The sequence below is a fragment of the Sander lucioperca genome, chromosome 4 (assembly GCF_008315115.2).
Source record: "Sander lucioperca isolate FBNREF2018 chromosome 4, SLUC_FBN_1.2, whole genome shotgun sequence".
Taxonomy (NCBI): domain Eukaryota; kingdom Metazoa; phylum Chordata; class Actinopteri; order Perciformes; family Percidae; genus Sander; species Sander lucioperca.
Window position 1 is genome coordinate 42,318,409 of NC_050176.1, and position 245 is coordinate 42,318,653.

Below are 245 nucleotides of genomic sequence, written 5' to 3' on the forward strand. Positions count from 1 at the left end.
CAACTTTACAGTTTGTTATCCTCAATTGACAATGAGGAGATACATTTCAGTGTTACAAATAAAGAGGGAAATAATTCTCAGAAACATCAAACTGTCCCCCTTCTCCACTGGCTAAAAACAGAAATGCAGCTAAATGGTAACTGAATACAACTCATACTTTTTTCCTTCTAAAAAAATAAAATAGACTGCCCCATACATCCTCACATGGACTACTACTGTACTCACTTTTTTCCAGTTTGAACATA